The sequence below is a fragment of the Hemiscyllium ocellatum genome, chromosome 29 (assembly GCF_020745735.1).
Source record: "Hemiscyllium ocellatum isolate sHemOce1 chromosome 29, sHemOce1.pat.X.cur, whole genome shotgun sequence".
NCBI classification, from domain to species: Eukaryota; Metazoa; Chordata; class Chondrichthyes; order Orectolobiformes; family Hemiscylliidae; genus Hemiscyllium; species Hemiscyllium ocellatum.
The window spans coordinates 13,266,762-13,294,607 of record NC_083429.1 but is presented as its reverse complement, the minus strand read 5'-3'; positions in this window follow the sequence as shown (position 1 = coordinate 13,294,607).

Below are 27,846 nucleotides of genomic sequence, written 5' to 3'. Positions count from 1 at the left end.
CACTCCCATACTCCTTCCTTCCCTCCCTTCTTCCATTCCAGGAGAAAGAGCCTAGAATTGGACAGCTAGTGCCAAGCCGGGTGGTGGAGTTCCAGATATCCGATCCCTCAGCCTACTACCCCGACATGTGGAGAAAATCCTGGAAAGAACCTGAGAGGACCAGGGAGCCTTGTGTGGAGATTCTGACACATCCACGTCCCATTAAACGAGTAAGGAGTAATATTCAGTAAAGAGCAATTCTCAATGTAAACTCATTGTCAGTTCCTACCTCATCTCTCTCACTCCCAAAATATATGATACTAATTGCACAGAGATGCAGGCAGTGAAATACACAGAAGTATTGCTAAACACCACAATATACTAACATGTACAACGTATACAAGGAGATAGGCATACACAACACAGAAGCACACAGAGACATATACAGTCACACACAAATAGACAGAAACACAGATAGAATGACACAGGCTGATACACAGACAGACATAGTCACAAAAATACACAGATAACAAGCACATGGACACACATACATACACACACACAAAGACACAGACACTAGTGTCATTAAGACACAAATAAATATGTTTTTGATTTATAATTAGATCAAGGATTCTAGGGTGAAGGTAGGAGAATGATGTTGTGGAACATATAAGAAATGATAGAACGGCACGTCAGACTTGATGGGCCGAACGACCTAGTTCTGTTCCTTTATTTAATGCTTGTATGGTGTAATGCTATCGGTATTCTTTTCCTGAGGCAGCAGCAGAGGCTCAGTTTGTTACATATTTGATTGTAAAGAGTCAGTGGCAATGTGGGACAGAGTTGGATAGCGGAATGATTTATGCCTATTTCTAGTTATTGGATCCTTATACCCGAAAAGGGGCAGTGATTTGATGTGAGGTTAACATATTTCTAAAGTAATGGGTCCCACAATGAAATAAGGATGTCCCTTTCCCTTTAGTGTTGTGCTACCTGTGGTATCCTCAGGGAGCAGTGAATACTTGGCTATTGAAGATATTCAAGGCTGAGCTCAACTGATCTTTGCTGGACAGGCCAGTTTATGTTTATTGGGAACGGACAGGAGCCGGATGGTCAGACAAATCGGATCAGCTATGAGCATTCTGAATGGTGCAGCCGAATGGTCAACTGCCACCCCTATCCAATGTGTTATTCCTTCAATCCAGCCCTCTATGCTGTTACAGAGATATACTGTTGCCCTTACCCGAAGTGTTGTTCCCTCAATCCATCCCTCGAGTCTGTTATGGCATAGGGGACCACCCCATTCAGCCACATAGGATCGTTACAATGAGATGGAAGGAGACCATCTGCCTCTCGAAGGAGTTGCACAGGAATATAGAATAAAGTAATTCAGCTCGTTGATACATTGCGCGGGTATTGGGTTTAATCAGGAAAGTTTCACCGCATCTGTACAGGGCTTTGCTGAAACCACATCAGGTACGCAGCGTTGATCCTCTAAACTTAAAAAAAAGGATGTAATTCCTTTAAAAGATTTTCAAAGATGCTTCCCTTTACTCGTTCGGGAAAAGAGGGCCTTTTGTTATCGAGGATTATCTATTTAGGTCTTAGATGAGAAATCTTATTGAACTACGATTTTCAATAAAAAGTGTTTCAGCTGGATACCTGTTTTCTCTTGTTAAGGAGACGAGTTAGAGAATATTTTTATGAATGAGATGTATTGATATGAACAAAAATATTATAAAGTTATCAACCCAATTATAAAAATTACGCAGGCACATATAAGCATGTCATCAAATTATAAAGCAGGCTTTTCTTTGCTAATGAAAGACACTGTGCACAACAATAATAATGATGCGCCTGCATACAGCATACAGCCTATTAACATCCATTCCAGAGAATCGTCATGGAGAGTACACATGGCCCAGTTTAGTGTTCAGTTGACATTATTGCATTTTTTCAAACAGAGAGGGAGAAAAATATTACTAGCCTCAGCAGCACCAGCCAATTGGTCTCTTCATCTCTTACTTTGTTCTGCCTGAAAACAAGGCGTAAAAGCAGAACATCCCTGAGTCATCTTTACGACTCGTGTAGGAGCCCTGATGAGGTATCATAGGAATCTCTCCACACCCGAGGCAAAGGGAGTTCAGCCAAATCCAACTGTTCCGGGAAGAATTCCACATTCCCAGAAATGTGTGTGAGCAGAATAACGTCAAAGGAGAAAAATAGTTGGGACACTCGACCAACTTACCAGTCGTTCAGAGTTCAACTTCCTGTTTCCCACATTTTTCTAGAAAATTACCCAGTCTGATATCTATTTCATTGTCCACAGCACTCAACTGGTTGCATTTACTTTCACCGGTAGAGGAGTGAGAAAATGCATCAGTAGACCTCGAACATTGGTCAGTACATGGTCAAGAGATTCTCAACTGGCTGTTAAAGTTTGTGATGACTGGATATTTCCATTTATTCAAAATTGTGCATGTTAAACATCTGACAGGCAAGTGAGAGTAGTAAAATGGTACACAGACAGAAATCTGCCGCTGCGACCATAATCAGATCATAGTGCGTGGTGGAGCAGTGACACAGTGTCTGATGACCCACTCTTGCTCCACAGTCCCATGTTACTATGTTGCATTCAGCCCCTCACAGCTCCTGACACTGGAGCAGATTGAGGCCAATTCTTCAAAATACCAGGTCAACAGTAACACAGGATCTCATTCAATCCCTCCAGACTGTCATACACGGTTTGGTGTGGCTTGGAACATGTTATTTGGAAATCCAGTCTGGCTTCAAACGACGCCTCTGATCTCTTCACAAAGTGCCTCCTCTCTGCAACTTGTGCTTCATTTGTTGGTAATGATCTAGACCACGATTATTATGAATAAAGCCCCATACCTCACCCAGAGATGATTCAAAAGTGCTTTGCCCTCTCTGATTGCAACGTTCAGTAATAGAACGTCGAGGAACATTACAACCATTAACTTTATAATTACAGAAAATATGAACGTAAGGAACAGGATCAGTAATTCGGACGGTCAAGCCATTGTATACGATCATGGATGATCTCCTGTTAGCATTAACTCCTCTTTAGTACCCAATCCATCACACTTGCGAGCTCTGTGACAGGTCAAAAATACATCTACTTCCTCTTTAAATACTTTCAGTGATTAAGCTCCCTTAACTCTCCAGCCCAGATAATTTCAGGCATTGATTTCCCTCTGTGAGAGGAAAAGACTCCCCACACAGACACCGGCACCTATTGAAATGCACAAGAGGTGAACACAGGGGCTCAGGACAGAGTGAATGGCCTTGATTACCAAGACAGTATTTGACGGAGGGTTTCATCGCGACCAAATACTTATTTGAGATTAAAGGGAATCAGGTGTTCCCTCCCGACTGGTTGGGGTCTTTCAGAGCACAAAGGAAGATGTATGTGGGCGGTGGCTGACAATCCTCTCAGTCCCAGGACATCTGTTCAGGTGATCCTCAGGTTAACTTCCTCAGCATAAACATCTTCAGCTCCTTCGTCAACGTCTACGCACCCACGCCCCTGGCACCACTCCTCCCAGGATAAACTCCTGCCTGTTATTGTAATATTCCAGTCTAATGTTCTCAGATTCTGATATCTCCTCCCCCGTCTCTCGAGCTGCTGATCCCTGTTAGTCCAGTCGATGATGCTCCCGCCCATACAGGGATAACACATTGAACTGAGTCCTTAATTATTAGAAGAGGCAAACACTCCAGTGACACATGTACGATCCACGGAGACTGACATCAATGACAGTCATGGAAAAAATAGCTCCAGCTAACGCCTTTCAATTCAATATTGATTCATTACAATTCAAAGAAATGATCAAACTTTCGCATTTTGGATGGGATTTGTGTGGGTGACTGGTGGAACAAATCTTGAGGCTTGTAGATCAATTGAGTGTAACCGTTCAATCTGTTCCTCCCTCTCCCCCTTCCTCTTGTAGATGAGGGTGATGATGCCTTTCCGCATGCATTCACTCATGGTACCTGCACGCAGCACACGTCAGCTGCTCCAAACCCGCTGCCCTAGAACAAAATCATCTTCATGAACACCATCTGATCGACAGGTGTACGATCCTCCATCTTCTTCACAGTCACCCTGATTGCGTTGCGAATGCCCTGGCCTGGGCTGCGGGCGGCTGCTAAGGCCATAGCTCCTCGCTTGGTTGGTCCCTGAATTGGGGTTAGACCAAAGCCAGCATGGAAATCCACAAAGAGCAGGGCAGCACAACCAAACGATCCTTCAATGTCCAATCATGATCCAGCGATGATCTCGACGAGCTGTGATGATTCGCAACTCGACATCCGTCCTGATATGAACAGACCCTTGATCTTAGCCAAAACAGACTCTATTAAAAATCTTGCTGAAAATCCAACTTCTGTTCCTCTATTGCTTTTCTGTAAATAATCTAACAGTTTCTCAAATATGTTTTCCATTTCACTAATGTGTGCTTATTTCCTATGCCCATTATTTTCAGTTCCAATGAATTCCCCAAATTAGTTTGTTTACTAATTTAATACCATATCATTTACTCCTCAGTCTCAGGTTTTCTCCTATTGCTGGGAAGGCTTTGTTTATGCCTTTTTCTGTGAAGACAGAAGTGAAGTAGTTGTGTCATGTTTCTCTGTTCTCCATTCTCCATTCCATGCTTTCTGACTGTAAGGTAGCTGACACTTTGACTAAAAAGAACAGCTGTTGTCTGTTCACCCTGTCCATGCTCCTTGTAATCTTAAACTTGAATGAATTACTCACTCAAATTTCTCTGCTCCAATGGAAAAAACCCGAGTTTGTTGTGGTTCTGTTCGCCGAGCTGGAAGTTTTTGCTGCAAACGTTTCGTTCCCTGGCTAGGGAACATCATCAGTGCTATTGGAACCTCCTGTGAAGCGCTGCTTTGATGTTTCTTCCGGTATTTATAGTGGTTTGTTCTTGCCGCTTCCGGGTGTCAGTTTCAGCTGCAGTAGTTTGTATGTGGGGTCCAGGTCGATGTGTCTGTTGATGGATGTTCTTGCCGCTTCCGGGTGTCAGTTTCAGCTGTAGTGGTTTGTATATGGGGTCCAGGACTATGTGTCTGTTAATGGAGTTTGTGGATGAATGCCGTGCCTCTAAGAATTCCCTGGCTGTTCTCTGTCTGGCTTATCCTATGATGGTAGTGTTTTCCCAGTCAAATTCATGTTGCTGGTTGTCTGAGTGTATGGCTACTAGGGATAGCTGGTCGTGTCGTTTTGTGGCTAGCTGATGTTCATGGATGCGGATTGTTAGCTGTCTTCCTGTTTGTCCTATATAGTGTTTTGTGCAGTCCTTGCATGGTATTTTGTAGACTACGTTAGTTTGGCTCGTGCTGGCTATTGGGTCCTTTGTTCTAGTGAGTTGTTGTCTGAGTGTGGAAGTTGGCTTGTGTGCTGTTATGAGTCCTAAGGGTCGCAGTAGTCTGGCTGTCAGTTCTGAGACGCTCCTGACGTATGGTAGTGTGGCTAGTCCTTTTGGTTGTGGCATGTCCTCGTTCCGTGGTCTATCTCTTAGGCATCTGGTGATAAAGTTGCGTGGGTATCCGTTTTTGGCGAATACCTTGTATAGGTGTTCCTCTTCCTCTTTTCGCAGTTCTGGTGTACTGCAGTGTGTTGTGGCTCTTTTGAATAGTGTCCTGATGCAGCTTCGTTTGTGTGTGTTGGGGTGGTTACTTTAATAGTTTAGGACTTGGTCTGTGTGTGTTGGTTTCCTGTGTACCCTTGTGGTGAATTCTCCGTTGGGTGTTCTCTCTACTAACACGTCTAGGAATGGGAGTTGGCTATCCTTTTCCTCTTCTCTCGTGAATCGTATTCCTGTGAGTGTGGCGTTGATGATTCGGCGTGTTTTTTCTATTTCTGTGTTTTTGATGATTACCAATATCCAGCACGAGCCAAACTAACGTAGTCTACAAAATACCATGCAAGGACTGCACAAAACACTATATAGGACAAACAGGAAGACAGCTAACAATCCGCATCCATGAACATCAGCTAGCCACAAAACGACACGACCAGCTATCCCTAGTAGCCATACACTCAGACAACCAGCAACATGAATTTGACTGGGAAAACACTACCATCATAGGACAAGCCAGACAGAGAACAGCCAGGGAATTCTTAGGGGCATGGCATTCATCCACAAACTCCATTAACAGACACATAGACCTGGAACCCATATACAAACCACTACAGCTGAAACTGACACCCGGAAGCGGCAAGAACATCCATCAACAGACACATCGACCTGGACCCCACATCCAAACTACTACAGCTGAAACTGACACCCGGAAGCGGCAAGAACAAACCACTATAAATACCGGAAGAAACATCAAAGCAGCGCTTCACAGGAGGCTCCAATAGCACTGATGATGTTCCCTAGCCAGGGAACGAAACGTTTGCAGCAAAAACTTCCAGCTCGGCGAACAGAACCACAACAACGGACACCCGAGCTACAAATCTTCAACCAGACTTTAAACCCGAGTTTATCCAGCCCCTCTCCACAGCTCATATGTTCCATCCCAGGGAACATTTCAGTTAATTTCCTCTGCACCTTATCCAATACAATCACATCATTCCTGTAATGTGCTCCCAGAACTGCACACAGTATTTAATTTGGCCTTACTAATGTGTTATATAACTCTGGTAGTCTTTGGGTGAACGATCAAAGGCTGCTGTCCTGCTTAACTCATCAACGATCATATCCAGTCATGTTCAAAGATTTGTGGAGAAGCACCCACTGAGATTCCTGGTGTGCAGCCATCCATTGAATTCTCCACGGTTCTTCCAACTTGCATTACCTCATATTTATCAGGGTTACATTCCATCTGCCACTGATCGTTATCATCTGACCAATCCACCAGTATCTTCCTGTAACATAAGGCCGTCCTCCTCACTCCCAACCATCTGGTCAATCTTTGTTTCCAACACAAACTTGTTAATCACACTCCCCCTACCCACGTCACATTCACATGATTTTTGGTTACCACGAATAATAAGGGACACAGCACTGATATCTGCGGTACACCAGACACACAAACAGCCTTCTAACACGAAATTGCATTTGGATGCAACGTGGCAAGTCACTAATAGGTCCTACTTGTTCCCTGGTTATTCTGTTCCAGATGACATACCTGTAGAATATCTGGGGAGTCGCACCAATCTTGCTCTGCCAGCAGGTTTCCATGGCCCTGCACGCGTCAGTCCCCTCTGAGTGAAGAATTTCATCCTTATTGCGCTTTTAAATGCCCTGTCCATTAACCTGCCATTATTTTCCTTAAATGTAGAATAGACAGCCAGAGAAACATTCTGTTTATTTCCACCTTGTCACATGTTTCGTATATATTCCAAATTTCATTGTGATCACCTCTTGTTCTTTGAAACTGGGGAGTTTACAAGACAAGTCCCCCATCAGACAATCCTGTCATCTGAGGGATTAATGCGGAGAATGACCATTGCACGTCCTCTGTCTTATTCTCTTTTTATATTGTGTCACCAACACTGTATACAATTCTCAAAGTATACTCTCAATAACACTCTATGCAAACTGCTTAATGATGTCTGTACAGCTATATTCAGATTCCTTTAAACGAAGGCCAACCTAACTTTAACTTTCCAATTACAGGTATTCCTCCAGATACTATTTAAGTTAATTGTATTTACGAACTCACTGTGTGAATTCTTACAGAAATACTTCTGAAAATCCAAATGCTCTACTTCCACTGGTTGTCCATTGCCTATCCTGCCAGAAACAACTTCAAACAATTCCGAAGTTTGTCAGGTATGATTTCTCTGTCAGAAATAAACAGTGATTCTCTGCAATGTTGCTGTTCATTTCTGAATGCCAAATATCATCTTATATAGTAGATTCCAACTGTTTCCATGTAGCTGTCAAAATAATTGGTTTGCAGTCCTCTGTATTATCTCTTCTTGACTGCGTCTATAGTTGGATCATGTTTACCAAAGTCCAGTTATCTACTTATAGCCTTTGCAGTATATACAGTCACCGAGAGTTCAATTAATATGCTGTTTTATTTCTGATATTTTGAGATGAAGTACATCTGGCCCATCAGACTTAGCAATAATCAATCTAGCTTCACTTTCAACTACTACCTTGTTGCTGATACGCATTGACTTTACGTCTTTAGTTCCACAAGTCCCAATTGACCACCCGCTATACCTCAGAGATTTGCTGGAGCTTTCTCCTTGAAGACAGATGTGAAGTAACTGGGGAGCTTGTCTGCCGTTTTCCTTTTTTCCCCACAATAAATTCCCCTATACCTGACAAATTTCCACACTGGTCCTTGCTTTTGTTTTCTTTAGTATGTGGATCGTAGATATAAACAGTCTGTGTGTTTCCTGTTTGTTTGTATTCATGTTCTTTTTGATTTCTTTGACACTTTCTCCTTCCTTATTTTTAGAAAAGTAAATCTCTCCGAATGTTGAGGTTTCCACAATATCTGGAATTCTCCTGAACCTACTTCCTTTGATTTAACACAATCTTTAATTTCTTACATTAACCATCATTGAGTCATCTTCCCTTTGTTTGGTGTTTGTAACTTAGTGATATGTACGTATTTTTCAGACGTTGCAGTATTTCTATTAATAACAAACATTATTTGGCTCACACTAAATATAATATTGTATTTTTCCAATTCACTTGACCCTCTCGTTTCCGTGGTTCCATGATATTTGAATATAATATTCAAAAGTTGTATATTGCATGCAGACGCCGTGGAAAATGCAACATATAAATGTCACAATTCCTCAAAATCTGCTTAAGAGCAAGATTAATAATTTGCCCTTGTGACTACACAACGCCGGAAATACCTGCTTTCTAGTTTGATTCACAACATTCTTCAACCTACCTCATATACACTTATGAAATTTATTTTTCACAGCATTAGCAATCATTTAGTTAACGCAGTTTTGATGCAAGTTTAGATCATCCAGTATTCTGCAACACTGACAATATTTGCGTATCTAATTCCCAGAGCCTAGGATGCTCAAAATTTGCACAACAGTTTTAGTTTAGATATGTAAGGCACCAATGTGTGTTCCTCCTTGTTGTTTACAAGATCGTCTCAAACTGATTCTGAAGATGTTGTGGGATGTGGTCTGTGGTGTTATTAGTGACAGACAGGGACAAGACATTGGGGAGGCTAACCTCTATGCTGAGATGATCCGAAGAAATGCCCATCAATTCAGGACAAAAATCAATAAGCTTCCCCGCTCTGCCAGGGCAAGTGTATATGTATTCTGTCTACTCTATCACACTCACTGTATATCTGCTATATTCCTGATGAAGGGCTTTTGTCTAAAACGTCGATTTTCCTGCTTCTCGGATGCTGCCTGAGCTGCTGTGCTTTTCCAGCACCACTCTGATGTAAATCTTGTTTCCAGCATCGACAGTCCTCACTTTTGCCAGATCTGTTGTAGCACCTACACCAGAGCAAGTCTCTTGCTCCAGCACTCTCACTATTGTATGCAACACTCTCCTTCACTCTCTCTGTCACTGAATGCAAATTGAGTTTGAATTTATCGTTTTACCAACATCGAACCAGTACGACGATTTAAAAATGCGGACATTTTGAAAATTGAAGAGAGAGAAAATGCCATCGAGACGGAAGAAGTCTGTGGATCAATCATCTTACTCTGGAAGACATTAGGAAATATTCTCTATCAAAGATATTTGTTCATTTAAATCTTATTCACAGCAAACAGAAATTTGACGATCCAGAGAATTCAACAGCCGGAAGAGTGACGTCACAGAGGATAGCTATGGCTGTGGGGTTTTGAAATTAAGTTGATGTAATCTTCATCATTGTTATTGAAACAGCATAATCTTATTGAGTTGGAGTCAGATAATAAGCAATTTTGGGGGGATTAGATTTGTGAATAGTTGTTGTGTAGAGTTCACTTTTAGAGTTAAAAAATAAATTGACTTCATTTTATTTAAATAGTGAAATGTGGGAGTTTTCTGTCACTCATATTCTAATAGACTACGAGGTGAGGTGAGCTTTCCTGGGTGTTCACTTTTTTTTAACAGAGGGGTTCACCGCCATATTGTAACACTCGCAAAGACCAACACAGAGCAACGAAAAATAAATAAGGAGTTAGAAAATTAAATATGAGAGTAAGTAAGCCAATCATGTACAGAAAGTTTGTAAGAGCTTGTTTCAATGCATAGCAGGCAAACGAGAGGCAAAAATGTGTATTTGATCGCTAGAAATTGACACGAGAGGGATAGTAGTGTGGAACAAGGAAATGGCTGAGGAGCTGAATAATTACTTCGTGTAAGTCTTCACGGTGGAAGACACGAGCAATATCCCAAAAATTGAAAAGAATGAATGGTCAGAGCTAGGAATGGTGGCCATCACCAAGGAGAAAGTGATGGGAAATACTGAATGGCCTGACAGTAAGTAAATCACCTGGACCAGATGGACTCCAATCCAGAGTTCTGAGTCAGATAGCTGATGACACAGTGAAGGCATTGGTAGTGATCTTTCAGGACTCGCACGAATCAGGGAGATTCCCAGAGGACTGGAAAATCGCTAACGTGATACCCCTGTTTAAAAAGGGAGTAAAGCAAAATGTGGAAACTTACAGACTGACTAATCTAAACTTGACTGTGTGTAAGATCCTGGAATCCACTGCGAAGGATGAGATTTCTTAATACTTGGAGGTGGATGGTAAAGTAGGACAAAGTTAGCATGGTTTCATCAAGGGGAGGTCAGGCCTGGAAAATCTGCGAGAAAACATTGAGGACGTAATGAGCAGCTTAGAACAAGGAGAGCCAATGGATGTCATCCACCTGGACTTCCAGAAGGTCTTTGCCAATGTGCTGACAGGAGGCTACTGGGTAAGGCAATGGCCCATTGTTTTAGAGGCAAGGTGCTAGTACGGATAGACGTTTGGCTGTCTGGCAGGAAGCAAAGAGTTCGATAAAAGTGTCGTTCTCAGGTTGACAGTCGGTGACAAGTAGTGTTCCATAAGGCTCAGTGTTGGAACCACAAGTTTTCACTTTATACATTAACAATCCAGATGAACGAACTGAAGACATTCTGGCTACATTTGAAGATGATACAATGATAGGTGTAGGGACAGGTCGGCTCAAGAAGGATATGGACAGGTTAGAATAATGGGCAAAGAAGTGGTAAATGCAATACAAAGTAGGAAATTGTGGGTACATGTACTTTGGTTGGAAGAATACAAACATGGACTACTTTCTAAATGGGGAGAAAATTCAGATGTCTGGAGTGCAAAGGGACTTGGGAGTTCTACTCCAAGATTCTCTCAACGTAAACTTGCAGGTTGACTCAGTAGTTAGGAAGGCAAATGCAATGTTGGCATTTATTTTGAAAGGATTTGAATGTTTCAGCAGTGGCGTACTTCTGAGGCTCTATAAGCTCTTGTCAGACCATACTTGGAATATTGTGCGCTGTTTTGAGCCCCATATCTCTGGAAGGATGTGCTGGCCTTGGAATGGGTTCAGAGGACTTTCATGAGAATAGTCCCAGGAATGAAAAGCTTAACTTATGAGAACGTTTGAGGACTCTGGGTCTGTTCTTGACGCAGTTCAGAGGGATGTGGGGGGATATAATTGAAACATACAGGATGCTGAATGGCCTGGACAGTGTGGATGTTGAGAATACTTCCATTGGTAGGAGACTGTAAGACCCAAGGACACAGCCTTACAGTAAAGGGAAAAAAAACTTTTAGAATGGAGATAAGGAGAAACGTCTTCAGCCAGAGAGTGGAGAATCAATGGAATTCATTTTCGCAGAAGGCAGTGGAGGTTAGGTTATTGAGTATATTTAAGTCAGATATAGATAGGTTGTTCAGTATCAGAGGGATCAAGGGTTACAGGGAGAAAGCAGGAGAATGTGGTTGAGAAACTTGTCAGCCAGAATTGAATGATGGATCAGACCCGATGGGCTGAATGGCCTAATTTATGTTCCTATGTCCGAAGATCTTATGGTCATAAGCCGCAGTCGATTGCTTCCTCTTTATCACTTTGACCCTCCTGACAGCAAAGTGCGAGAGTAAAAAATCCCTGAGTTATCTTTACCAAACATGGAGGATTCCTGTCGAGGATTCATGGGAATCGCTCAACTGCTTGAAGGAAAGGAAATTCTGCCAAATCCAACTGTTCCAGGAAGAAGTCTTATACCTGCAGTTTGTTTGAATAGAGTAATACCACAGACAGAATTGCAGTTGGGACATATTATCACTTTTCTATTTGATACGAGTTCAACAGCTATGCAACTCTGGAAACCTTTCCTCATTCCTTTTCATCATAAGACATGTGCATTTGTGTGTGCGTCTGTACATGTGTGACTCTGTGTCTCCCATTTTTCGGGAAAATGACCCAGGTTACACTTGAAACCTGATGGAACCAGTGGGAAATCCAAGCTGGATATGAAGGTAGTCTCCCACCTCTTAAAAGAGTGTCTCCTCGCTGCAAGTGGTGTTTCATTTCTTGGTCATGTTGTAGACCCAGATGCACTGTGATTATCGGGCTCATATCTCACCCAGAGATGGCTCACAATTAACTTTTCTCTCACTGTCCTCAACATTCAATAACAACACTTCAAGGAAAATTCCAACCATTCACTTTCCAAAGACAGAATATGAGAACATAAGAAATAGGAATAAGTAATTTGGATGCTTACGCTATTGTATGCTATCATGGCTGATCAAGTGTTGGCATTAACTATTCTTTAATGCACAGTTCTTCACGCCCCTCGGCTCTCTGCAGGTCAAAAATCCATCTACATCCTCTTTAAATACTTGGAGTGATCTCGCTCCCCTAACTTTCTTGACCTGAGATTTCCTGACATTCACTACCCTCTATGAGAAGAAAACACTCCCCACACAGACACCACCACGTATTAACATTAACAAAAGTGTTTAATTGACCTGCTCAGGTAAGCGGGATTGACCCTGATGTCAAGACAGGATTTGACAGAAGATTTTATCCTGAGAGGCACTTAAATATCCAGAATCATGCATCTCGAGTAAAAATAAAAATACAAGCCTTGGAATTTATCACCTTCTTAGTGTCTGTGTAGAACATAACGAGTGATTGTCCATCATCATCAAGTTTTAATGCAGTGACCTCTGATTCTCTGACAGTGCTACAGTTTAACCTTCACTCACCCCTCTTTTACCATCAGCCCAGGGTTAGTCTCGTGAAATTCCTTTACACAGCCTGTATTGCAATGAGATAATTCCTTTTAAAGTTGAAAACAAATCTGCCCATAATACCCCAAATACTGCCTCAGCCACACTCTCAGTGATGATCACAATAGTTCCTTTCCCTCTCTTATTGTTCTCCGTATCTTTATTATGACATAAACGCCCATTCATTCTCTATGCACTGCCACTGTTGTGGAATTTAAAAGTTCCTTACATCTGCATGGCTGCATCAGTAAAGCCAGCACCCGTGGTGCCCGTGGAGATGAACATCACTCTTGGGGAGAGATTGAGTCAGAAACACTGCAGTTGAAATAGGGAATGGTCACCTATCTGAATGGAAATGAAGTGTAGGAATAAGGAAAACAGGCAGAGTAAGGGAGCTAACTTTACTTTTGTTCTTCTCTCACGGAATGTGTGCAGCCATGGTCAGGCCAGCATGTTATGCTGATCTTGAACTGAGTGGCTGGTTCAGCTGTTCCACAGGACAATCAAGAGTAAAACACATTGCTGTGGGTTTGCCCAGACCTGACTGGGGAAGGATAACCCATTGAACTCTCTGAAGGACATGAATCAAGCAGATGGGCCTTTTCTCACAAATGATGAAACCTTCAGTTCAATTACATCTATTTCGTTCATGAGATATCAACAGATTATTATTCTGTGCCTCTAGATTATGTGTCAATGACTTAAGCAGCACGCAGTGTCTGCCCGCCTGACAGTGAACAAATTCAACATACTCAACAGCAATTATTCTGTAATTGACTTGTGTTTAGAAGGGGCTTGATAAATTGTATCCAGATTTAACAAAGTCACAGTTGATAGTTTATTCAGAAGATGCACTAAGGTTGAGGAGGAGACGGGGATATCATGATGGTGGGATTGGACAAGATTCGTGAGTGGAGAGGATATAGAAATGTAAATCTGTGCAGGTCTAGAAGGATTTTGGAGTTTGAGAACAGTCTGGTTTTCCTCACATATTGGTGAGTAATTTGTCGTGGATAATTTGCTCGATATAATTAGTGAGTAATTGAATATTTCATTGGAATTGAAAATGTTGGTTTCTAAATTATAAATAATATGAGCAGCAGTTCAGTCCAACCCGCCTTAATGACCAGATAGAATGACTTAGCAGGAACACCAATTATAGCAAGGATGGGATAGTAACCAGCTTGAATAACCATCAATACATTGTAGAGCCGAAATGCTAATGAGATCCAAGGTTGACCAAGCCAGTAAAGATCCTCGGATAAACTCCTGTCCATTGTTGGAGCATTCCAGTCTAATGTTCGCAGATTCTGATCCATTGTTGGAATATTCCAGCCTAATGTTCTCAGATTCTGATTCATTGTGAGAACATTCAAGTTTAATGTTCTCAGATTCTGATCTCTCCTCCACCTCTCTCTGCTTCTGCTGATGCCTGTTAGTTCTGTCGCTGATGCTCCCGCTGATACTATGGAATAACACATTGAACCGAGTCCCTAATTATTAGAAGAGGAAAGCCCTCCAGTGACACTTTTAGTATGCATAGAGAATGACATCAATCCGAGTCGCTGAACCAATTACTCCCGTTAACCCATTTCAATTCAATTCTTTTTATTAAAATTCAAAATTATGATTAAAATTTACACATTCTGGATGGGATATGTGAGGGTGACTGAGGGAACAAATGTTGGGGCTGGTAGAACAATCACGTGTAAACATTCAATCTGCCTTGGATATGGGAGCAATGCCAGAGGTTTATCAGAATATAAACATGCTTCTCCGTCTATAAATTGAAACATACATTCTCTATCCACTGATCAGGCACTGCAATATCAGGAAGACATTGAGAGAACTTTTATCGTTCATGATCTGAGAAGAAACTATCCCTAAGACTACGTGCAGTTATAACAGACAACGACATGGTTATGTTAACAGGGAATTGTACCTAAGCTTTAATGGGGGACTGCAGATATTGGATAATACAGTGCAGATAAAGCATGGCGGTGGAAAAGGCACAGTAAGCCAGGCACCATCCGAGGAGCAAGAGAGTCGACGTTTCAGGCAGGACCTTTTTTCAGGACTAGGGATGGAGAAGGGTTTAGTGAAACTGGGTGATGGGGTGAGGCTGGGGAAAAGATAAGTGATAGGTGAGCTAAGGTAGCAGGTGATAGTGATAGTTCGGTGGGGAGTGGGGAGCAGATGGTGGGAAGGAAGATGGATATTAGGCCTCCTCAAGAGGGCAGATATGAGTCCGGGGTTTGGATCTGGGATCTGGGTTGGCCAGTGGAAATTCGTAAATGTTCTTGCCGTGTGTGTGTTGGCATCCGCGTTAGGAGATGAGGTGTTACTGGTAACAACTTGTTAAATCCGTTTTGAACCCTCTGCAGCTTAATAATCTCCTTCCAAGAGCAGAACTGCACACAATACTTCAGAAGAGCCTTTATCAATGGCCTGCACAATCTCAGCATGAGTTCCCAACTTCTAACCTCAAAGGTCTGAGCAATGAAATAACCTTAAACACCCTGCACCACAAACTTAATGAATTATGCCTGCGCCCGTGGGTCCCTCTTTTCTACATAACTACCAAAGCCCAGCATTAATTGAGTAAGCCCTCCCCTTGTTTGTTTTATCGAAATGCAGTACCTCACATGTATCCATGTTAAACCCCGTCTGCCACACCTCAGCCCAGTGAATGATATTACTTCCCAGTTATACTTCTCCTTCGGATTAAAATGGCAATACCCTCTCCAGGAGGCCGAAAGACACAAGCTTTAAGTTTCCCAAAGACCCAGAGCTTGGTTTGCCTTGCGCAGGCAGAGGAAGGAGTCAGTAAGCAAAATCTGGAAAGGAAACAGCTGCCTTGTATCAATGAATGATTTTCGGAAGAGGGAAGCCACATGTTCGAGATTTTAAATAGTGACCGGTGTTTTGGGAGCAGAATTGTGCTCCTTCCTTATCTCTGGTGTTCAGTATTGATATCTACTTGAGATCCTTCATAGTGCAGCGTGCGTTTGCAGGATTTCTTCCACAAAAAAAAGCAGACTACTGATAATAGCCATTTCAACCAGAAATGATCGCCAAACAATTAAAGATCTTCATAGTGTATCTCAATGGCACAGCAAATGTACTCAACTTCCTAAAGTTAAGGCGAATAACTTGTACTTTTTTCAATGAGAAATGTCCCCTGTATAATTTAGTAATGTTAACCAGAATTTAATACATCCATACACTTAAAACATGACCCAAAATCTGAGCATGGTTTAGGCCTTGTTGAATGGATGGTGCCCACGTATCTGAGCCGGAAGTCTGGATTCGATTCCAGTCAATGACTGCATGGTAGTACCCCTATCTCTGGAGATGGTGGTACATATTCGTATCCTGTGGAGTAGTGTCACAGCATATTAAAACAGGCTGACGAACAAACACATAGGAGCATCATGTTGCAGCTTCAGCGACTAATTCTGAATGATGGTTGTTTACAAACACTAGGCCTAAAATTCCGGTTTCAAAGCGCACAGCCCTGTTTTTCTAATATGTCTGAACAGGATGATCAAACTCTTTTTGGAATCGTGCCTTGATGAAGAAGGACGAGGTGCGACTACTGAATTTGAGAATTGAACATAGAACATAGAAATATACAGCGCAGTACAGGCCCTTCGGCCCTCGATGTTGCGCCGACCGAAGCCTATCTAACCTACACCAGCCCAATAACCTCCATACGCTTAACCAATGCCCGCTTAAATGACTATAAAGAGGGAGAGTCCACCACTGCTACTGGCGGGCATTCCATGAACTCACAACCCGCTGAGTAAAGAATCTACCCCTAACATCTGTCCTATACCTACCACCCCTTAATTTAAAGTTGTGTCCCCGAGTAACAGCTGACTCGATTAGCGGAAAAAGGTTCTCACTGTCAACCCTATCTAAACCCCTAATCATCTTGTACACCTCTATCAAATCTCCCCTAAACCTTCTTTTCTCCAATGAGAACTGCCCCAAGTGCCTCAGCCTTTCCTCATACGATCTTCCTACCATGTAGGCAACATCCTGGTAAACCTCCTCTGCACTCGTTCCAATGCCTCCACATCCTTCCTGTAGTATGGCGACCAAAACTGCACACAATACTCCAGATGAGGCCGCACCAGAGTCTTATACAACTGCAACATGACCTCAGGATTCCGGAACTCAATTCCTCTACCAATAAAGCCCAGTACGCCATATGCCTTCTTAACAGCACTATTTACCTGGGTGGCAACTTTCAGAGATCTGTGTACATGGACACCAATATCCCTCTGCTCATCCACACTACCAAGTAGCCTACCATTAGCCCAGCAATCCATCTTCTTGTTACTCCTACCAAAGTGAATGACTTCACACTTAACGACATTGAACTCCATTTGCCACCTTTCTGCCCAGCTCTGCAACTTATCTATATCCCGCTGTAACCTGCCACATCATTCTTCGCTGTCAACAACTCCACCGACTTTCGTGTCATCCGCAAACTTGCTCACCCAGCCTTCAAGCCCCTCCTCTAGGTCATTTATAAAAATGACAAACAGCAATGGTCCCAAAACAGATCCTTGTGGAACACCGCTAGTAACTGCACTCCAAGATGAACCTATATCATCAACTACTACCCTCTGTCTCCTTCCAGCCGGACAATTCCTAATCCAAACCTCTAATGCACCCTCAATGCCATACCTCCGTTGTTTTTGCATTAGCCTGCCATGGGGTACCTTATCGAACGCCTTGCTAAAATCCATATACACCACATCTACTGCTTTACCCTCGTCCACTTCATCGGTCACCTTCTCAAAGAACTCAATAATGTTTGTGAGGCATGACCTGCCCTTCACAAAACCATGCTGACTATCCTTGATCACATTATTCCTGTCCAGATGTTCATAAATCCTATCCCTTATAATTCTCTCTAAGACTTTGCCCACCACAGAAGTGAGACTCACTGGCCTATAGTTACTAGGGCTATCCCTACTCCCCTTCTTGAACAAGGCGACCACATTCGCTGTCCTCCAGTCTTCTGGCACTATTCCCGTAGAAAACGACGACATAAAAATCAAGGCCAATGGCTCCGCTATCTCCTCCCTAGCTTCCCAGAGGATCCCAGGATAAATGCCATCAGCCCAGGGGACTTATCTATTTTCATCCTTTCCAGTTTTCCCCAGACCTCTTCCCTACATACCTCAAGGCCATCCATTCTAATCACTTGTGACTCAATATTCATATCAGCAACAGTGTCCTGTTCCTGACTGAATACTGACGAAAAGTATTGATTTAGTGTCTCTCCAATCTCCTCCTCCTCCACGCACAACTTCCCACTACTATCCTTGACTGGACCGATACCTACCCTAGTCATCCTTTTATTCCTGACATACCTATAGAAAGCCTTTGGGTTTTCCCTAATCCTACCAACTAAGGACTTTTCATGTCCCCTTCTCGCTGCTCTTAGCTCTCTTCAGATCCTTCCTGGCTACCTTATAACTCTCAATCGCCCCAACTGAACCTTCACGCCTCATCTTTACATAGGCCGCCCTCTTCCCTTTCACAAGGGATTCCCATTCCTTATTAAACCACGGCTCCCTCACAAGACCCTTTACTCCCTGCCTGACTGGTACATACTTATCAAGGACACCCATTTCCTGTTCCTTGAACAATCTCCACATATCACTTGTGTTCTTCCCTTGAAGCATATTTTTCCAATCCACGCATCCTAAGTCATGCCTACCGCATCATAATTTCCCTGCCCCCAGCTATAACTCTTGCCCTACAGTGCACAATTATCCCTCTCCACCACTAGAGTAAAAGTCACCGAGTTGTGGTCACTGTCCCCAAAGTGCTCACCTACCTCCAAGTCTAACACCTGGCCTGGTTCATTACCTAGAACCAAATCCAGTATAGCCTCACCTCTTGTTGGCCTGTCTACATATGGTGTCAGGAAACCCTCCTGCACACATTGTACAAACACCGACCCATCTAACGAACTCGAGCTATAGCTTTCCCAGTCAATATCAATTCCCCATAACAACCACCCTGCTACTTTCACTCTTCTCCTGAATCATCCTCGCAATACTTTCCTCTACTTTTCTCGCACTATTAGGAGGCCTGTTGAAAAATCCTAACAGGGTGATCTCACTTTTCCTATTTCTAACCTCAGCCCAAAATACCTCAGATGGCAATTCTTCCTCCATCGTCCTTTCCACCGCTGTAATACTATCCTTGACAAGCAATGCCACACCTCCCCCCTTTTACCCCCATCTCTGACCCTACTAAAACATTTAAACCCTGGAACCTGCAACAGCCATTCCTGTCCCTATTCAACCCACATCTCTGTAATGGCCACAACATCGAAGTCCCAGGTACCAACCCACGCTGCAAGTTCACCTACCTTATTTCTTATACTTCTGGCATTGAAGTATACACACTTCAAGCCACCTTCCTGTTTACAGACACCCTCCTTCGAGATCGATGCCATGTTCCTAACCTCCCTACACTCAAGGTCCTGTACCCTAAAGCTACAGTCCAGGTTCCCATGCCCCTGCAGAGTTAGTTTAAACCCTCCCAAAGAGCACTAGCAAACCTCCCCCCAAGGATACTGGTGCCCCTCAGGTTCAGGTGTAGACCATCCTGTTTATAGAGGTCCCACCTTCCCCAGAAAGAACCCCAGTTGTATGGAACCCTGAATCCCTCCTTCCTGCACCATCCCTGTAGCCACGCATTTAACTGTTCTCTCTCCCGATTCTTCGACTCTCTATCACGTGGCACGGGTAACAAACCAGAGACAACAACTCTGTTTGTTCTAGCTCTGAGCTTCCAACCTAGCTACCTGAAAGCCTGCCTAACATCCTCACCCCTTTTCCTACAAATGACGTTGGTGCCAACGTGGACCACGATCTGAGGCTGCTCCCCCTCCCCCTAAAGGACCCGGAAAACACGATCAGAGACATCACGTACCCTTGCACCTGGGAGGCAACATACCAATCGTGAGTCTCTGACACCACCGCAAAACCGCCTATCTGTGCCCCTCACTATTGAGTCCCCAATAACTATCGCTCTACCTTTCTCCACACTTCCCTTCTGAGCAACGGGGACAGGCTCCGTGCCAGAGGCCTGAACCTCTTTGCTTACCCCGGTAAGTCATCCCCCCCACAAGTATCCAAAACGGTATACTTGTTCTTGAGGGGAACGGCCGCAGGGGGTCCCTGCACTGTCTGCTCCCTCCCACTCCCCCTCACTGTCACCCATCCCTCTATAACTTTCGGAGTAACTGCTTCCCTAAAGCTCTGATCTATGACCAACTCTGCCTCCAGAATGATCCGGAGTTCATCCAACTCAAGCTTCAGTTCCCTAACACAGTCTTGGAGGAGCTGGAGAATGGTGCACTTCTTGCAAGTGTAATCAGCAGGGACGCTTATGGCTTCCCTCACCTCATACAAGTTGCAAGAGGAACATTACACTGCCTTCGCTGCCATCCCTCTAAAAGGTAAAATTTAAAACTCGATTTAAAGAAACAAACAATCAAAAGGCAGCACTTAACTGCTTACCACAACGGGTCTTATTATTAGGTTAGAGGAGGAGGGCGGTGGGAGGCTCTGCCCCTGTAGTGCCTGGGGTTCCTCGCCTGTGCGCTTTTATAAGAAACAAAACCTTCCCAGGTAAGCTAGCGCGACACCAGCTTCCGGGTCCGCTGCTCCTCCGAGAGAGTGAGGCCGAAGGCTTGGAGCTGCGCGCTTTTATAAGAAAAAAGCCTTTCCAGGTAAGCTAGCCCGACACCAGCTTCCGGGTCCGCTGCTCCGCCGAGAGAGTGAGGCCGAAGGCTTTGAGCTGCGTGCTTTTATTAGAAAAAAACCTTCCCAGGTAAGCTAGCCCGACACCAGCTTCCGGTTCCGCTAGGCGCTTAAAAAAATTATTTAAATTTTAGCCGTTAAAAAAAACAATATCTGGACTATACCGCAACTTAAAAAACTCCACCAAACAGCCGTTACCTGCTCCGCAGAGATAGTGTGGTGCAGGATGACTGAAAGCACAGCCATTCGTGTTTATTGGAGACACATTTGCACTTTCGAGAAGTTTATAAATGATGAAGGGCATGGAATGGGTGAGTGGTCAACGGGCACCAGAGGTACTGTCTGAAAATACAGAGTAGAGAAATGCACTCATTTTGTGTTTGGAAAGCTGTAACCAGTGGAATTCTTCAGGGATCTGTGTGATGTCATCAACAAATTACAATCTATTCTAATGAACCGGATGAAAGGGATGGAGCTCAGTGTGTACATGCAGCAGGATAGTCATTCAATAAGACGTCAAATGGCATATAGACAGGGGGAGGGTAGATAATCTCCAATGGGTAGAGACAGGGGAGTGCAGAGCATCTGCAATGGGATACAGACAGGGGAGTGCAGAGCATCTGCAATGGGATACAGACAGGGGAGTGCAGCACGTCTGCAGTGGGATACGGACAGGGGAAGGGCAGAGCATCTACAATGGTGTAGAGACAGAGGAATGCAGCACATCTGCAATTGGATACAGACAGGGGAATGCAGCACATCTGCAATGGGATACAGACGGGGAGGGGCAGAACATCTACAATGGTGTAGAGACAGGGGAATCTAGCACATCTGCAATGGGATACAGACAGGGGAATGCAGCACATCTGCAATGGGATACAGAGAGGGGAATGCAGCATATCTGCAGTGGGATACAGACAAGGGAGTGCAGCACATCTGCAATGGGATACAGAGAGGGGAATACAGTATATCTGCAATGGGATACAGACAGGGGAATGCAGCGCATCTGCAGTAGGATACAGACAAGGGAGTGCAGCACATCTGCAATGGGATACAGACGGGGGGAATGCAGAGCATCTACAATGGGGTACAGACAGGGGAGGGTAGGGCGTCTGAAGTGGAATACAGACAGGGCGAGGTCATAGCGTCTGCAATGGGATGCAGACAGGGGGAGCGTAGGGCAGCTGCAATGGGATACAGACAGAGTGAGTGCAGAACGTCTGCAATTGGACACAGACTGGCGGAGGTCAGGGCATTCCGCAATGGCATACCAACAGAGGACAGTTGTGAGCTTGGGAATTTTCTGTTTTGAGGAAAAGACAAACAGCAGAAAAAGATGTAAATGCAAGGAGAATGTAGAACTCAGTGGTACAGAGGGATTTTTGTGTTCTGGCACATGACTCACATCAAATTACTCTGAAGATGCAGCAAATGATTTGGTAGGTAAATGGAATGATTCTGTTTCGTGTCATGGCTGTTGGGTATGATCTTAGCGATGTTTTTCTGCATCAGTACAGGGCACTGCTGAGATCACATCTGAAGTATTATGTCTAGTTATAATTGCCTAATCTGAAAAAAAAGAACAAAATTGCTTTCGAAACGTTTCCAAGTATTTTTTTTCTCTTTACTCAATCTTGGGATGAAGGCATTACCTTATGAAGAATTAACAGTTCAGCCTGAGAATGAGGGTTGTTGTATTGACCATATAAGATCTTGAGAAGAGTATAGTTGGTGAATAGCAGATGGATGTGGGAGAATGTGGGAGAATAGCAGATGTGTGGGAGAATAAAACTGGGGAAATAATTTCGGAATAAGTCAGTTTGAAAGGAAAGGTCATTGGACTGAAAAATTGAACTCTGATTTCTCTTCATACATGCTGCAAGACAGGCTGAGCTTTTCCAGTATTTTCTGTATTTGTTTAAGAATAAAACGTATTCATCTTATCACAGATATTGTGAAGACATGAAACGCTTATTTTTACATTATGCGGGCACATATTAACAGATATTCAAAACAAGCAGGGCCATTGATTGTTAATGAATTCATTCTGTGTACGATAACAGCAATAATGCACTGACCTGGAGTCGAGAATGAGATGGTGACTTATAGTTCGGACAATGTTCAAGGAGAGCTCACATGGTACAGTTTGGGGTCTGATTACGTTATTGCTTGAACTTCGAGGTGGAAGAAATGTAGCCTATCTGTGAAGGAACAGTCTATTGCTCCCTTTCTGTTTCCCTGTCGCTCATCACAGCAACGTTTGGGAGTGAAAAAAAAGTCGCCTTTCCAACTCATGAGGAATTCCTGATGATGATTCATTGGAATCTCCCAACTACCTGAAGCAAAACAATTCAGCCAAATCGATCTGTTTCATTACAAAATCCCATTGTCAGAAGGTTGTGCAAGCAGAATAACTTCAGAAGTAATTATTCAGACTTGATAGTGAGGGTGACAGAAAATAGATGCTGTGGCTGCAAATTGGAATCCGGGATGATGTTTAGCCTCCCACGTGCCAGTGTCCAGGATGTCGCAGAGCGGCTGTAAAACGTTCTCACCAGGGTGGGGGAGCAGCCAGAAGTCATTGTGCACATTAGTACAAATGACAAAGGTAGAAATAGTGATGAGGTCCAGAGTGATTATAGAGAGCTAAGAAAAAGTGTAAAAGACAGGACCACGACAGTGGTAATATCCGGTTTACTTCCAGTGCTCCGTGCGAGTGAGGGTAAGAACGGGAGGATAAGGCAGATGGATGGGTGGTTAAAGAATTGGAGCGGGGGGGGGGAGATTTAGATTTTTGTATCACTAGAATCTTTTGTGGGGCCGAGGTGATCTGTTCGGGAAGGATGGATTGTACCTGAACTGAAAGGGGACCAATATCCTAGCAGGCAGGTTTGCTAGTGCTGCAAGGAGGGTTTTAACGAGTTTGGCTGGGGTTGGGGAGGGGTGGGATCCTCAACAGCAGGTAGGAGCTGTGAGGCTGGAAAGAGATACAGTAATCAGAAACAGAAAATTGAAGAGACAGGTTAGGCTGAACACGACAGGGAGCAAGGAATGTCTGTTGAATTAAATTGAAAACTTTTCAATGCACGATGGCTAACAGGTAAGGCTGATGAACTCAGGATGTAAATAGGTATGTGGGACTTGGATATTATAGCCATTACAGAAACATGGCTAAGGGACGGACAGGACTGGCAGCTTAATGTACCAGGATACAGGTGCTTTATGCGGGACAGAGACGGTGGAAGGAGGGGACGGGGAGTTTTATCTTTGATAAAGGCGAGTATCACAGCAGTAATCAGAGATAAAATAGTTGATGGATCATCCTGTGAGGATTTGTGGGTACAGCTAAGAAATAAGAAGGGAATGGTGACAGTATTTGGGTTGTTCTAGAGGCTCCCAAATAGTAAACGGGGAGTTTGAGGAATAAAAATATGTAAAGAGATTGGGGAGCCTTGCAGGGTCAATAGTATTGCCATAGTAGGAGATTTTAATTTTCCTATCATAGACTGGGAATGACCTAGAATTAAGGAATAGATGGGTTGTATCTATTAAGTGTGCTCAGAAAAGTTTCCTCAAGCAGTATGTATAGGGTGCCACTCGGGAAGGGACGATACTTAACATACTCTCAGAACTAAGGCAGGACAGGTGACAGTGGGGGAGCACTCTGGGACCAGTGACCATTGTTGTATTCATTTTTAAATAGTTATGGAGAAGGACAAAACTGGTCCATATGTTCAAGTTCTAAATTGGGGCAAGGCAAAATTTGATGGAATTAGACAGGACATTCTAGAGGTTGGTTGGCGGAGTTTGTTTGCAGGCGGAAGGACTTCTGGCAAGTAGGAGGACTTTAGAAGTGAAATGTCTACAGCTCAAGGTCTATGTGTTCCTGTGAGGGTAAAAGACAAGGTTGGAAGGAATAGGGAACCCTGGATTTCAGGATATATTGAGGCTTTGACCAGCAAATATGAGGCGTGGCTCAGATCCATGCAGCTGGAATCAAGGGAATCCGTGGAGGTGTGCAGGGGATACAGGAGTTTACTGAAGATGGAAATCAGAAGATCGAAAAGGGGGCACAAGATAGCCTTGCCTGAGAAGATTAGGGTGGATCCAAAGACGTTATTTAAGTATATTAAAGTAAAAGGAATAACTAAATGAGAATATGACCCCTCAAGTTCCAATGTGGACATGCATGTCTGGAACCATAGGAGATTTGCGGGATTCTCAACGAATATTTCTCATCTGTCGTTACCGTGGAGAAATACATGAAGACTTGAGAGCTTAACAAAGGTCGTGATATTATCTTGGGGGTGAGTCAATATCACAGGAGAGAACGTGTTGGATGTATTAGAATGTATGAAGATGAATAAATCTCCTGATCTTAAGCAGATGTATCCAAGAGCACTGCAATAGTCTACAGAAGAAATTGCAGGAACCTGTTGATATTTTTGCATCATCATTAGCTACAGGTTAGGGTCCAGAATATTGGAGGGTAGCAAATGTTGTGCCATAATTCAGGATGGGAAGGAAAGAAAAATCTGCAAACTATAGGCCAGGAACTCTAACATCTGTGGTACGTAGGTTACTTAAGAAGAGTCTGAGGGCTAAAATACACATAGATTTGGAAAGACAGCGTTTGATTAGAAATTGCTTTTATCAGATTCTCTACAGTATGGAAACAGGGCCACACAGACCCTCCAAACAGTAACTCACCCAGTCCCATTCCCCTACCCTATATTTACCCCTGACGAACGCACATAACACAATGGGTAACTTAGCATGGCCAATTCACGTAACCTGTACATCATTGGATTGTGGGCGGAAAATGGAGCACGCGGAGTAAATCTACACAAACACAGGGAGAATGTGCAACCTCCACACAGAGAGTCACCAGAATCTGGAATCAAGCCCAGATCCATGGGACAACGAGGCAGCAGTGAGCCACCATGCCACACTTGCTTGTTGTCAACACAGTTCAAAGACACAGGTACAAAATCTAATCTGCCCTTCACCCATGATGCAAGATCCAATAAAACATACCATGGATAGTTTATTCTCCACTGAAAATGTCATATTATTATTATTTCATATTGATTGTTATTATTCATTTTAATAATTATTATTAATTGTTGTTTTTAGACTGAACAGATTGCATGGCTTGGTGAGTGGGAGATCACGCCTCACAAATTTGTTTGAGTTCATTGATGAAGTGACCAGTAACGTTGATGTGGGCAGGGCGGTAGACATAGTCTGCATCGTTTTAAGTAAGGCTTTGACAGGCTGTTCTGGAAGGTTACAATCGCAAAGAATACAGCGGGAGCTGGAAAATTGGATACACAATTGGCTTGATGGTAGTAAGCAGAGCGTAATAGTGGAAAGATGCTCTTGGACTCAGTGAGCCTAACGTCAGTGTAGAGGAGTTTGTTGGAGGGACTTCTGAGGAATAGGACTTCCTGAGACACAAGACGTTGCTCTGGGGTCAGTGCTGGGTGCATTTCTGTTTATTATCTATGTCAATGATATTCTTGAGAATGTACAAGGCATGATTAGTAAATTTGAGGATGACACTAAAATAGGTGGTATCGTGAACAGTGAGGAAGTATATCAGAAATTGCAGCACGACCTTAGTCAACTGGAGAAGTGGGTCGGGGAATATTTTTGCAAAGTTAGATCAAGGCAGGAGTTTCATGATAAATGGTAGGGCTTAAGGAGTTCAGCTGAGCAGAGGGACCATGAAGTTCAGGTGCACCGTTCTCTGAAATTGGAGTCACAGGTGGACGTGGCAGTGAAGAAGGCTTTTGGCACACTGGCATTCATCGGTCAGGACATGGAGGAGAAAATTGGGATTAAATGTTGCAGTTATACAGGATGTTGGTGCGGCTGCAGTTGTAGTGTTGTGTTCAGTTTTGGCCACTTTGCAATAAGAAGGATATTTTTAAGTTGGAAAGCGTGCAGATGGAATTTACAAATATGTTGCCAGGGCTCAACATTGTGACTTATAGGGAGAGGTAGGACAAGGGAGAACGTTCTTCTTTTGAGTGTAGGAGACAGAGAGGGATCCAATAGAAGTGCACAAGATTATGACAGGCATGGATAGGGTGAATGGACTCAGCCTATTTTACCAGAGTTGTGGAATTGAGGACGAGAGGACATCACTTTAAGGTGAGAGGGGAAAGAGTAAAGGGAAACTGTTGGAAACTGTTTTACACAATGAGTAGTACACAGAGGGAATGCGCTGCCAGTGGAAGTGGTTGAAGCATTCATAATAACAATATTTAAACGTCATTTGGACAAGTACATGGGCAGGAAAGGAAGAGAAGTCTATGGGCCAAGTGCTGGGGAATGGGGTTAGTGTGGATGGACATTTGGATCAGCATGGACCCGTTTGGGTCAAAGAGCCTCTGTCCATGCTGTAGGACTTGATTACTGTATCAATAGAACAGCATTTGTATCAAACTCTCCTTTTACCTTTGATCATGAGTTCGAATAATATTTGGTAAAGGTTCTTTCAAGTTAACTTTGCAGATATTTTGCTTTTCGGTTTGTTAGTGTGTGTGTGTGTGTGTGTGTGTGTGTGTGTGTGTGTGTGTGTGTGTGTGTGTGTGTGTGTGTGTGTGTGTGTGTGTGTGTGTGTGTGTGTGTGTGTGTGTGTGTGTGTTCCACAGTAGTTTTTAGAGGGAAATTTCAATGTACATATTTGCAAATCCTCTCGTCATTCTTGTTTCCATCACAGTTTGAGGAATTTTGCTTTTGTCATAAAGGTGTTGTTTTAGCAGATTTAAGAAATCCATCTGACGTGTTCCTAACACTGACTCTGACACACACTCAGAACTATATCCTTGGCCACATCAC